The following is a 14,241-nucleotide window of genomic DNA, read 5'->3' on the forward strand; positions in this document are numbered from 1 at the left end:
TCCTATTCTAATGCCCGTACTTAAGACAATTTTATGTCAAAAATAGGTTTATGGGGCTTGTCGTACTTAACTCCGCGTTTAATATCTTTCTTTTTCAATTATATATTCACTCTTTTACTATAGGTACTTATACTAAGAAAAAGATAAAATTCTGTTGAATTAAACACAGCGTTTTAAAAATTAATGGTACGAGGGTTTATGTACGGGATCATTACATGCATAAATGTCACATAGTGTTGTAGTTTATCAATATATTATTATTATATCGTAGTGTAGTTATTTATAACCATGTATGATTTATAATATTGTATCTACATTTTAATGGCCAATATTTTATTTTTGAAACATTCGAGTACCTATTTATTGACTGTAATATGACATATTATTCTTACAACAGTTTCACAAAATGAATAAATCGACAAATTTCAGTCATAACATTTGTAAATCTAACCTATAAACGAAACCTATTTATCAGAAAGATAAAAAAAATACGTGATATTATATTATTATTAGGTACCTATTTATGAACAAAGTGCAATGCATTAAAACTTAAATGATTTGTGTAATGCTTAAAAATAATAATATTTAGATCATATTAATAAATATTGGTTAGCATAAATGTTACAGATTTTCTGTTTTATTGTGATAGGTATTGTAATTTATTTTTCTATTGCTATTTTTTTTAAATTAAAATAGTTTGTTTTAAAAAAATATTTTATTTTAAATACATTGATAAAATATAAAATTTCGAGGGAATCGGATAATTATGATGTTCAGAGCCTGCTGTTAGTTATAACACAGCTGATAGGAAATAAAACAATGTTTTAGGATGATTTTAGTGAACAGTGTTCTTTTTATTTAAATAAAAAAAAAAAAAATAAAATTAGTTTTTTTGTATAGTCTTCTTTTCATTTTTATGTTTATTTAACATCGACGTTTTAATAAGGCCAGACCGAAATAACAAGAAACCGCTCAGTAAAATATGACATTGACATGGGGTCAATATTGTCATGTTCAAAATAATATCATTATGTTTCTGGCGTTACATTACGAATATAAATTAATATCAAACTTTTAGATATAACTAACATCTAATCTTGTCATATCTGTCGGCTTTACTGCTATTGTTAAATTATTATCAATGAAAACTAATTTTGTAGATACACACTGCTAAAAAATTACGTGTAGCATATATTTTTCAAAAAATCGAATCATCGACTCCGATAATTCGCGTATATTCTTGCGGTAGGATAATTTAAATATAGGAATGACGACGAACGTATAGGTTTAAAACATATTGATAAAAGGATCGAAAAGCTTTTTTTTATATATAATATATTATTTTCGAGTAGTTCGGGTACATATATTATATACCTATATAGTTAAAACCTAACCGAAAACCATCGAATTGCGTATTTTGCTCTCACATATTATTATACATCTTGTAAAGAATAAATTGTAAACCGTATATTAATATATTATTATATAAATAATATGTAAACTTTTTTTTTTTCGTTAAATGCAAGTTCTTATGAGATACATGTTTTATTCATACTTAAATATTTAATAGGTACTATCGTAGTTTACGGTTTATCATACATTCGTATGCATAGTAGGTAGATAATGAATTGTGGTAGAATAATATCCTGAATTCTGATATTACCTGCTCTGCAGTGTTATATAGGTATATAATATATATACATATAGCACTATATTATATTGTGAGTAATCTTAGTATACCATTACATACTACATCGCAGAGTTAAGTAATATGTTTTTGGTTTTATACGTTCTATACGCCATTTCTATTGTGTGTAGACCGTATTATTTTATGGATCCATTCTATACCATCATTCAAATTTAAACTAAGACATAGCAGATTTAGTATGTATTAAAATATATTATAATCAAGAAGAAATAAATAAATAAAGAGAACGTTCGATTTCGTTTTTGGCAGCGGGTATGGTCGCGTTGTCCCCATATTATGAGCAAAGCATTAAGAGAATTTGTTTTCAACAAATATAAACTCAAAAGTTTATTTGCACATAGACTAAAATGGTATGTAATTTCGTTAAATGTGTTGTAAGCACACCGCAGTGTACGTCTGCTGTACGTACTTTTGTGTGTACAGACTAAATTTGTAGCCCATAATACACGTGAATTAAGTACAATAAACATTTTATTTTAATGAAAATTCGTATTTCGTAATCTTTTTCTATCGAGTGATTCATTTAAAAACGTATAAAGAAAGTTGAAATCCAGCGCAGGGAAAAAACCTAAAGGTGAAATATTATGTTCGTCAGCCATAAGGATAGACCCATAATAATAATCTATATTATAGATATTTAGCGCACGTAATAAATTAAATAAAATAAAATAATAATATAAATTATTATAGACATATTATAATATACAATTAGCTAGCTAAATAGCCATCAATGCCATACAAAGACAAACTCAAAAATAGAAATATATATATTATATGACGTATAATGGAAGAAGGGCAATAGGTAAACAAACATTTTGGGTACCTAAATTTATTTTACAAAATTAGTTTTGTGGATAATGGTTGGGTGGTTGGGAGGTCAGAGTGAAATCGTATGCATGTATTTAATGATTGAGAAACCGAATTCTGTAATATACGGGGAAAGAGGTTTAAAGGGCAATTTTTTACCGCAATACGAGCATTCGATAATTATTTTCATGGTTACAAAAACAATAATCGTTCGTCAACTTCGTATCCGATACCTATATATTATAATATAGGCACTTTTCAAGGCGCTTGTTCTTTATTTTTTTTTTTGTTTAAATGAGTTAGAGGTTCAAAACTTTAAGATTTAGTTTATGCAAAATTCGTGTTGCTATACTTTTAAATTTTTTTCTTGACAGATTTTTATAAATATAACCATAATAATATACAATTAGTAGTTAAAAGTTTCGGTTGAAAATAAAATTATGAAATATTTCAATGAAAAGTTTTACTGAAATATTTCAGATTTTATTAATTGACAGGTAACAGGATACGTTTAGTAATTATTATCAATGATAATGTTAAAGTCTTTTTTACCATTACTTTACAATAAGCATAATATCTGTATACCATACTCTCGGGAATATTATATTATTATAGTTTAAAATATATTGTATATTTTGTATTGTATATAGTTATTAATTATTATGTGTTACTCTGAGTATTATTATCGAACAATAATATATTCATGGTACAATTTATTCTGTGAATAAATGCCAGTTACTATCCACACTATATATTATGTGTGGAGTATTATAATAATATTTGGACCCGAAAAATATGCAAAACGACAACTATATGGTATTATAGTTAGTATAATAAATAATAATACATTTTACTATACGGCTGTCGAGCTGTGATAGGTAGGTAGGTATGTTTATTTCGTTTTATCGACAAATCTGCACAAACAACTCCACGCGCACTGTTTACTTCATACTATATTAATTCACAGTTAGGTTCGCACATCAAAACACGCACATAATAAAAATATATTATATTGTTGTACATATAGAATACTTACTCGTAAATCGAGGAAATCAAAAATAATATCGGAAAACGCGAACAATGGCGTCGTGTGCGTGGGGGACGACCGATTAGCATTATTCAAATGTAATCTGTCACACGCGGAGTGCCCACCTCATTCTCATCCATTTTCCCGCGGTTTATGGCCAGGTCCCAATTAAACGTCTCTGGAAAACCTTTGGCGGAGCATGTGATAGGGGTTTTTTATCACCATCGATAATCGATCGTCATAAACTCATAACTATAGGTATAGAGGTACCTACCCCAGAAACGTTGACTGCAAATTATAGGCCAATAAAAATATATGCTATCGTATATCATTAATATCAGGGCCATATATTTTAGGAATGATAAAAAACGAGAGCCGGTCGTATGGTTTCGTACAGCTGCACCTATAAGTCATATAAATATAAAATATTGTATTACATCGTAAAGTTTTAAAAAAAGTGATGAATATAGTTCGGATGATAACATTCAATATGTTTTTCTAAATTACACTATATCAGCCAAATTAATACGGAGATAAATACGTATTTTATATTTGTATAACGTAAGTAGTAGAATATTAGAGACACGACATTTTTCGTTTCAGCTTATTTATAGCTTACTTTTTAATTGTTTGTTTACATTGTGTGTTCGTACCTATGAATTTTTTATATTATAAAACTCGTATTATTTTTTTCTTAAAATCCAAGTATAAAACCACAAATTACGTAGGTGCAATTCTTAGAACTGAATTTTTTATCCGACCACTAAGTGTAGTCGTCAAAAGTTTTGAGTTATAATAATATTGTAATATATTAAACATTTTTTATTGTTATTTCTATTAGCAAACATGCTAATAGAATAATAAAAATACTTGTTCATTTGTCGCTGCAGAAACGATCCAGCCACAGCACTTTAGCAATATATTATATTAAACTAAAATAATAAAACGAGAAACAATGGGGTTTAAAAATCATTTTCAGCAACGACAAGCCATATATTATTATCTGAGTTTATTGCAGAGGTACACAATATCTGAACTCAATTGATTATCCAGAATCGTATAAAATATATTAGGTACCCATTATATTATTACTACTGTAAGTTAGCAACTGAAGTATTACACACACATTTTTATAAATTAACCAATAAAGTATATTATAGAGATGTATCTTTGACATTTTATCTAAGGCTCCAGCAACCATAACCCACTCCCGATTGTTATGGTTATTATTATTATTATTATTGTTATCGTTATTGTTATTTTCACCAACAATTTGCGATTGTTTTAAACCCCGTCCACAACAACGCCCTCGTGGACGTCGATAATGATACTGCGACTGTCATGTCTCTCCATATTTCACGATAACCGTTCACACAATGCCATAATATTATTTATTATGAATTTGTGTATATATTCGTATCGTTGAATCGCACCAAATCGATTTGTTCTTTATTCGCTGTTAAAACTGCCGCCACCTGCACTTCCACGGCTCTCCGATACAGTAAAACCGATGGGAATTTAAAATTCAACCGCAACAATTATATTATTATCGATTAACATCATCGCTCACGATTATATCTACGGCGAAACGCATCATAATATTGTGTGCTCGATGCATTATTATTAATTATTACTATTATTATTATTAAGCAAATATTTACCCCCGCCATAATGCACATTAGTTTTTGCGCATGCTTTAATCGTGTTTTCAGAATTTTAATTTTGTACGATGAATTAATGTTTGATCGAGTTTCGGCGGTTGGCATTTTATTATTATAATTTATAACTATAGGTACCTACATACTATTTGTTCACAACAATTATTATTACTAGGAATTGATATTTATTACTATATTTGACGGCTTTTGAAATTGGAAATCTATGTAATAATTATAATAATATTCTGATTCCAAACGGAATTTTAGATTGCCTATCCGTTATATATCTATTGTGATCATATTTTTTTTTCTTCGGAAACGTTATTATTTTTTCTCGCCGTAGGGGCAGGAAACTAGGATGTATAAAAGTTTTATGCAGCACCTCTGCAGTATAATATATATTTTACAATATCGAACGCAGATTGTACTTTAAAACAGGTATTTTTTATTTCCTTTGAATCGCTGAGTATTTTCGGTGAATACGGCGAATACAAACATCGAAATGTTGAATAAAACGTGAGCAAGTAAAAGGCTTGACCACGGAAGCATTTTTCGATTACTTTATTTTCAAAGATTTTAAATATAAATAGACGCTCGACCACTTAGGTAGCACCTGATTATAAATTATTCATTTGCCTATTGCTGTTTACATAATATTATTATATATTATTTTGTCTACAAATGCGTATTACCGAGAATAATGTATTACAAATATTTCAAATATTTTGGCAAACAAAAATTATTTATGTACCTAGGTTTTAATTGTTTTATTTTTAGTAAATTGTAATGGATGGTATTGTAAAAGTTCGTACGACAATGCGTATGCGCGTGTGTAAAAATTGTAAAATATGTTATGGCCCGCTTATAATAATAATATATTAATATGCGCAGCTTATTATTACGATTTGTTTTGTTTCGTTTTGTTTTGTCTGTGTGCAGAATGAAAACAATTATTGTTCTCATAAAATATATTCATCATACCGAATTATTTTTTAAAAACGTTAAAAATGAAAATAAGTTTCTACAATATTTAGTTAGGTAATTTATTTTATTACCGACCATTTCGCTTCAGCAAAAAAAAATATTTTCAAATTAAAATATTGGAAGCCTAGATAATTATAATATATATATATTATGTTGCAGTTTGTACTGTATACGTATAGTTTTATTGCCAGTGCAAATAATTTATCTGTTTTTGACAAAATACACTGTGAATCCCTTGGTACAATTAACTTTTGTACTATACCGTTGTAGTGTTATATGTGCGTTCGAAAGGCTCGTGACCTTTTGTCGAGGGTGAACGATAAAAATATAATTTAAAAGAATAATCGTGTATACAATAATAATATATGGTATCGTATAAGAGAAATGGAATGTGTGTATAATATATAATATATATATATATTATATATATATATTATTTTATATTGATACCAGTCGTATCGGTTTGTATATGAAAGCTGCTGAAGGTATATAAATAAAAAAAATATATTATATCATACTGGACCTTTGAAAGTTTGCTGGTCATGCTGGTCGGTCAGCCGCGATTACCGCGTTGTATACTATTATCAGCTATTGTCCGGATTTTAGTCGACGGTCAAAATCGGCTCTTATACGATGCCATATACATTCGCATTAGTCACACCCAGTGAATGTTTATAGATTATAATTTTCAACACAAAAATAATAAATCATAAAACATCATAATTTGTAATATTATCAGATTATTATATTATTATTGTAATTCTATTTTTTTCTAAAAATAAAAAATCAGATTTTTTATTCTGACGTAGACCCATAGAACAATGCGGAGGGGGAGAACATTGTTATTAAAAACATCGATTACCTTTGTTCTATAAAATAAAATAACGAGGCATATTATGCTGCGCACACGCTTGATTCGTTCCACTGATTTCGGTTATGACAATCGGTGTAAATATTAAATATATTTTTGTGTCTCAGAATTATACCCATTTTCGGCTAGTGGCTACCTTTTTAGACGAATGTTATCCTCGTATACCGTCTTATAACTTCATATTTACTGAAATCATCATCAGTATTAAATATTAATAATATTATGTAAACCTAATCCATTATAAAGTATGTACTTTTCTAAGAACTTACGCTGCTGTGACAAAAACAAACTATAAATTATGATTATTATTTTATAATAAGCTAGATTGTAAATGTTGCTCTGAGTCTAACTGCTTAATGTTTCTACTCCATCCTAAGCGTTCGTGATGAGACGATGAGTGGGTATATGTAATGGGTACCTAGATAATATTTTAGACTAATAAATGAATATAACCTAAATAAAAAATAACTTCATAATCAACATCGTGATGGTATAAACATCTAAAAACCGCGCGTACGCTTAATAATAATTATTATCTACCCACGTCATTTTCCAATCGCACGTTATTAGTAAAAATGTATTTTAAATTGTGTTATTTTTAGTTCTACCTGTATATATAATAAATTTCGTAATAATTTATAGTCAACGTAATGTGATAATAATAAAAAAAAATCATATCCAGGTGAAAAACTCTTACATTTTTCTTATTCGAAATAAAATAGAATATGCGCGTATCGATTCACACAGTTTTCGAACTTTTGACTCGAATTTAATGATCAGTTGTTTTTTTTTTTACTTATTCAAATGAACGAGGCGATAATTTTCAAACTGCTCGTTTGAAGTCTAAAACTTTAATTGGCAAGTCATTAAATAAACGAATGTACAAAAAAAAAAATGTAAAAAACGTTTGTATATTATTATTTCCGTGAGTTTTGCGCCTCGTAAAAAAAGAACTTTATTTTTCTAAATGTTTACAAACGGACGGACATTGGCAATCAATCGTCGTTATAATATTACATAAATAAATGGCGTTAAAATAAAATATCTATAATCGTTTTGATTACCACTCAAATCCACCAAATCACATGCTTTTTTAGGATAGTGAAACCCATCTTATGATAATATCATCCGGGTATCCTAAATTACTTTCATAGTTTGCATAATATGTGCCTAAAATTATATATTATTATATTATATTATTCAAGTTTCATAATTAAAGTTTTTATTGCTTGAAATCGCTATAATGGGTACTTTAGCTACGCCCAACAATAATGCGTATGTTCTTGTACCTGCTCCGAAATCACGACCACTATATTTTACTCTTTTTACTGCATGTAATCTTTGGGGAACGATTTTCAATTTTTTCCCTTCATTGCAATTTACATTTACCAGTTGTACATACACAGTATATTTTGCACCATGAAACATTTCAGTTCCGTTTAAAACAGTGGATTTAATGTTACACGCAAATCACGATCCACCCCATCTTAATGACGTTCGGGCGGTTACATGTATAGGTCGGTTTCGTACTTTCAATTCTTTTTCCTTTTTTTTTTTCTGTACCTACATAAAATCGAATTTCCGTTTTTAAATCACAGTCCTCGAGAAGTTTTCGTTTAATCACGACTTATAAATCGCGAAACAGCAATTATTATTATCGAAGTCCATGTAACTTTACAATATATATATACCCATCAAAAATTGTCTGTGCAACTGCAGAGTGCAAGTTAGTCTTATAATCGGATTTTTACCATCAACTCTAAACTATACGCATAGGTACCTACAATACAGTGTGTGTAACTGGAGTATTACACAGTATTGAACGACAATAAGATACGTTTTGTAATAGTTATATAACTATTGTACACTTGAATTTCAAATGAGCATTTTGGTTAGACTGTGAATACCATAGTTTACTATAGTTTTAATAACATAGTTGATATTAGTTTTCGAGAGAATATTTTATAAGATAAAATAAATTGTACGTGTACCATGTTATTAAGATGATAATATGTATATTGTATACAGCACATTAAAATATGTCAATTGTCAACACATTATCAACGATTTTGATTCAGAGTTATTATTACTTTTAAATTTTTAATACATTATAATATGGTAATTTAGAAAACATTCAATAGAAATGTTATGACGAGGTGGGCGAAGCGAAACGAGTGTCAAACGCCAAGTATCCGGTCTTTGTATTTGATCCAGTTTTTTTTTCTTATATTGACAATTAAAATATACTTTGAACATTTTTTGCATACAAAAAAAAAATGTCTTTATTACTATTGTAGATGGTACATTCAACAATTGTGTTGGCAGCACTGGCGTGGATGCGGAGGCAACGCAAAAAAACAAAAGGCGTAAGAGAAAAAAATGCTTCTTGTTTTCGTCAACTTTTTATGTGCTTTGTATTTTTTCTTCGCAGCGTATATAAACTTATTACACTTAGAAAAATGAGACTATAAGTTCACGAGATTAATGTGTTGTTTATATTTTCAGTATGTCTGTTGCTCGAAATCGTTTGAATTAAGGAATAAGGACATACTTAAGCGACTATGCTGTATGATAACATCTGTCATTAACACACGTATCAATTAGTCTCAGCTGCTGTAGTCCAAACATAATAATTATTAAAATAATTACAGGGAAGGCAAGTGAATCGATCGTCGTATTCGTAAATTATTGCTCTAGTATGACAGCGGCTGGCCCTTTGTCACGACGGTTTGGTATATATACCTACGGTTACTTTTATTATTTTAATCGTTATACTCGTTATGATTTATGAACGGCGATAACAACAATGGCCGGGCAACTAATAAACTTCAAGTTCAATCACGTCCCAACACTATTTGTTTGTACAACAGTGTACAATGCTCGTGATTGACGGTGTACATTTCTATTCGTCCATCACGACTGCAGGTGAAATGAAAACGCAATAATTTCGTATAAGAATATTTTAAGCAATAGTTTTTCACCATGACACAATGTATTGTAATGCCATTATGATTAATGGTGTTAAGATATTTAATATTTACCGCTATCGTATTGTTATAGTCATATGATACTTTGTTCATTAAATTCGTAAGCTGAAGACGTGTCCGCCTATACATATCGTACCTCTGTTGGCACAACAAGCCCTAAAACAGTGTGGGAGGGTGTGAACGGTTGTCAAAATCGTGAATAAAGTTGTATTCATATATAAGTAATATTACAAACACACAAACACACACACACACACACACACGTGCATATACAATATACATATAAATGTATTATGTTCACAATCTTTTCTTATTTATAATAAAACTTCTAATTCCTTAAGTCTTAACAACTACCTTGGGTATAGGCAATATCAATGTACGCTTTAGAGTTTCAAATGTTCGATACGAAGTTTTAGTTCTGGTTTCGACACCGTCAACGACTACATTTTTCTGATTTCATTAATATTATACATTTTGGTATTATATAATTTTGTATTAGTATAATAATATTATACGATCACACGGCGTCTTGTATAGTCAATATAGGTACACGTTATTCTAATAATACTATAATATTGTGTGTTCATTTTCACGGTATTTTACGATGATATTCTCAGAAATAGAGGCAAGCTATTTGGATTTTCCAGGTCGCTATATTATAATATTGTGTACCCCGAGGTTGTACCCTATAGTTGTTGCGCCGATATATACCTCAATTTACAAAAAATAACCACCAATGACAATACAGCATTGTATTAACAGTCAAATTTAAATTCTCCATCGACTTTGAAAGCGTAACATGGCCACATGGGTAATAAAGTTGTGTTTCAAAAGTTATGTTGTACGTTTGTTTAAAACGTCCCTTTGGGATTTGATTTATAATATATTATTATATGATCTGTTAAACAATGTTATACGCGTTACAAGGACACGTGCATATTATATTGTTTTCGATTTATACTTTCACACTCCAAAATATTAAACTGTATTTTAGGCGATAGACATTGAGATTTTATATGATTATGACATCACGTTATGAGACCTGCAATATTTTCGTACAGTGCGTTCGCCCTATAGGTATTACTTTAGTTTTCCGATAGTTTCGTAAACGCTCCGCACACTAAATATGTGTCTCGCAATTTTAATTTTCCGAATGTAAAATATAATGACGCGTGCTCCAACGTGCCACACAGAGGCCGTAAACTAAAGTGAAACGTAATAAACAGGACGCCACACGTAGGCCCGTGTGTATATAATTTGGCCGAAGTGAGTAGTGCTTTTTTTGCGTGTGTGTGCGCTTGATACGAATCTACACGACCGCTGGGGGCTGTGCAGCGATAAGAAGCCGCTTCCTCCCCGGAGAAAATTATAGGGGTGCAGGTGCGTGGGTCGGCCGACCCATACAATTTCGTGCGGCGATCAAACGCCGCGGTAAATCATATATTGTACACAGTATATTATATTTCCCTCTGTACATGCGCCGTAGTGTATGCAATTTGCGTTATTATGCGGAAATTATTATAGAAAAACGCTGTTCGTTTTTATATTTTTCTATGTTATACGCATAATATTTTTTTTTATTCCACGTATACTGATGACCGGATGACCTGCAGCAGTAGAGAAAACATCACTCCTTGCACGCGCGTAAATATTGTCCAGAAAATATTATGATATACATCATTACCTGTGTTGTATAAATTAAAGGTACCCGCTATATTATCATAGTTAATGATATCGTCGTAACTATTTCGATTTTGTAAATATTTTCATCTTACACCGCGGGAAAACTATTTTGATTTACTTGAAATTTGTGAAATCCGACCCAATAACGCGTGAATAAAATATTATGCTTTTTCCGCTGCGAGTGTATTATGATGTTATATAGAAATAATATTTCACGCTTGCTCTGCTTGTACATATTGAACTCAAAGTCATCGGACATCGCAGAAATTCAGTCTACAACTATATTATTGTCTTGTTAAGTATTCGCGCAACAGTCTATTCGACTATTCTCGAATATTTTTTATTAAATATATATTGTGTTAGAAATGGTTGTAACAATTTATGTTTTCCAAGAATAATTGTGATTATTCTTCGACAGTTTTTTTTTCTTTTTATTAATTGACGATAAGGAATGCGTTGGAAAAAGTTTTAAAAACAAAAACGAACTTGCTTGGCTTGGGAAGTGTTCACGGAATAATATTGCACACCGATTTCTTTAAAATGATGCGATGCAAAAAGGTTTTATTTTTTTCAGTGGGCAGTTACTAAGAGCGCTATCGATACATATTTTGTTTTTCATTGTTCGTACAACCACACGACCGTTTTGTTTATAGTTTTTATTTCGTAATTTATGGATATTATCGTTTGCAGAGACTTCAATAAATTATTAATGTGAAACTAGGTTTGATTTTTTTTTACCGTCACAATAATATTCTAACAACGTTCGCAATTACGAGAACAAGTTGTGTACGCGGATGTATTGTTTCCGCCTTACAAACGTAAATTCATAAGACAATGAACATTTTGGTTCAGCGGAATCAATTTGGTGTTGTTAGATTTAATATTAAAGCGAAATGTGAATCGACATATTATTATAATCAAACGCAGTGGTGTAGCGAGAAACTTGGTGGCCTATAAGAGACAAAGGCCATCTTTAAGGATACCATACCATTGTAATTTTGTCTACAAAAATACATTCTACGTGAATAATTATCCCGTTCTGTAGATCAACAAAAATCTGTTTATTTTTTTTGTTTACTATTAGAGGGTAATATTCTAAAGGCCGTGTTGAACTACGTTTTTCAATGTTTTAATCTCAAACTTTATAATATGTCTTCAAAATGATTACAATTTCAAGCTTTTTGTGCAAACTATATTAGGTTTACCTTTATTTGAAATAAAATAAAAAAAACGGAGTTAAATGCGGTTTGTAGGAAGATTCTTCTTTCAGATCAGTATCAATCATTATATTACAAATATTAATTATTAAATAGTGATGTGACTCTAGAAGCTAATAATAATTATAAGCATTGTAAGGAGACGACGACGTACAAATCACAATATGTTCATCAACAGATTATAGAGCTGCAATATTATTGATGAAATAATATTTATGAAATAATATACTGATAATAGTTGTGCTACAATTACTGCGTACAAGCGTTGTTTTTATAATATACTTAATTTATTTTTATAACAAACCGCCCGTTTGAAAAACCAATGACGAATAACATTATATACAAGATAATAAATGCCATCACTAAATTATTTTCTATGTTTCATATCGAATTATAATCAACACATAAATACAATATTTAAAAAAAAAAATAAGAATAATATTTTTTTTAATGTAATAATAAATTTCCTGTGGCCACCCTACTTGGACACACTTTTGGGGGCCCCGGTGGCCCTGGTCTAAATACGCTACTGATCAAACGTAAAAGTAAGAAAACTTTCCAGATTGTAGGTTTTTGTTGATATTTTAATTTTGAGCGAGTAACAGCTATATAAAATATTACAATAATTTTCAAATTCTCTCGACTTGTTTTAAAATGTTAATATCAATACTTCGTGATGCGCTAAATAATATAAATATTCCTTTAAATTCGATAACAGATTAATAAACTGACAATAATGTTTGAGTTTACAACACAAGATTAGTTCTGCTGAACGCAGATGTGCCATGTTTACGACAGAGACACGCGTCATGCGGTTTCGGCGTCAACTTCATGAAATGTTCTCGTTTTTGTGTGACGTAATAAATAACCCTTCTTCATGCAAAAATTAATCCTTTTACGCGCGTTCTGATATGTTTCATATCACTATAGCACAATGTAAACTCATCGACTATATTATATTGTCATTACTTTACAATACATAATAAAAAATTAATATTAAACGTGAGTAGCTCAATAATTATATTTTATTGGGTGACTAATCAAAGATAAAGATCAGCCGATATTATCAGCCCGGTGGGTGGTTATATTATTAATATAACAGTATCAAAAATACTACAACGCGTTCTATATAACATTATAAACGTCGCTCGGTGTCTGTTTACCACAAAATGTAACTTAAAAGCTCAAAATTCTGCGTTTTCCCTTCACGTACTTCATTCAGTCTACGTTCGGCGGTGGTGACGGCTTCGATGAGCTTGTAACCGGGATTTCGTTACTTCCGGGGGATATCGATTCCCC

The 14,241-nt window shown here is 30.1% G+C and overlaps 1 protein-coding gene across 4 annotated transcripts in view; it reads left to right on the forward strand.

Annotated features, from left to right (window-relative positions):
- The window catches only part of LOC100569551, a 171,459-nt gene that overhangs the window by 34,604 nt on the left and 122,614 nt on the right, over nt 1–14,241 (forward strand). For 2 of the 4 annotated variants that reach the window (XM_029489649.1, XM_029489648.1), the window contains exon 2: nt 9,353–9,421. The exons of the other annotated variants lie outside the window; for them this stretch is intronic. The gene's annotated coding sequence lies outside the window, so the exon portion shown is untranslated. The remainder of the gene's footprint in view (nt 1–9,352; nt 9,422–14,241) is intronic. 4 annotated transcript variants of the gene reach the window in all.

Source organism: Acyrthosiphon pisum, chromosome A2, assembly GCF_005508785.2.
Source record: "Acyrthosiphon pisum isolate AL4f chromosome A2, pea_aphid_22Mar2018_4r6ur, whole genome shotgun sequence".
In the NCBI taxonomy this organism is placed as follows: Eukaryota; Metazoa; Arthropoda; class Insecta; order Hemiptera; family Aphididae; genus Acyrthosiphon; species Acyrthosiphon pisum.